Source organism: Pygoscelis adeliae, unplaced genomic scaffold (genome assembly GCF_000699105.1).
Source record: "Pygoscelis adeliae isolate BGI_AS28 unplaced genomic scaffold, ASM69910v1 Scaffold444, whole genome shotgun sequence".
In the NCBI taxonomy this organism is placed as follows: Eukaryota; Metazoa; Chordata; class Aves; order Sphenisciformes; family Spheniscidae; genus Pygoscelis; species Pygoscelis adeliae.
In genome coordinates this window covers 257,084-257,587 of record NW_008824677.1, presented here as the reverse complement: position 1 = coordinate 257,587, position 504 = coordinate 257,084, and the positions used below count along the sequence as shown (strand labels likewise).

Below are 504 nucleotides of genomic sequence, written 5' to 3'. Positions count from 1 at the left end.
GTCCCTTAATACACTGAATTATTTTGAGAAGGTAGTTTGTCCGTGGTCCGAAGGAGAAATGGCCTGTGGTAGTACTCTTGCACACTCTTTTAACATTGATCCTGGCTCTTGACTTTATTTTTTTGCCCTGCAAATCTCCTGCTTGGTTACGGTTTTGGTTTTGAGGTTTTTTCCCCCAGTTTTTCACAACTTGCCTGGCTTTGCTTTTTGGTGAATGGAAACTAGTGTACCTGTAGAAAGCAGACTGGAGATACCGGATCTGAACTTCCATTTTACTTAAATCTGAAACACATTTCCCTTTTATAACGTTGGATCTCCTTCCTCCTGCTAGCCGCTGAAACCTCTCACCGTCAAGTGCAGCTGTGAATGGCCCAACTCTTGCATCCTGTGTAGCTGCAAAGCCTCTGTCCAGACGATAGATCCCGATACCATGTCCCTAGAAGAGCGCATAGCCCTCCTGGACTCTGGCTTCCACCCCATACTCTCCTTATCTCATGGTGAGTA

The 504-nt window shown here is 45.6% G+C and overlaps 1 long non-coding RNA gene across 1 annotated transcript in view; it reads left to right on the top strand.

The window, feature by feature from the left end:
• The first annotated feature begins 341 nt into the window (after positions 1–341).
• The window catches only part of LOC103916188, a 3,775-nt gene continuing 3,612 nt past the window's right edge, over positions 342–504 (top strand). The window contains exon 1 of the long non-coding RNA XR_663574.1: positions 342–497. This is a non-coding gene — a long non-coding RNA (uncharacterized LOC103916188). The remainder of the gene's footprint in view (positions 498–504) is intronic.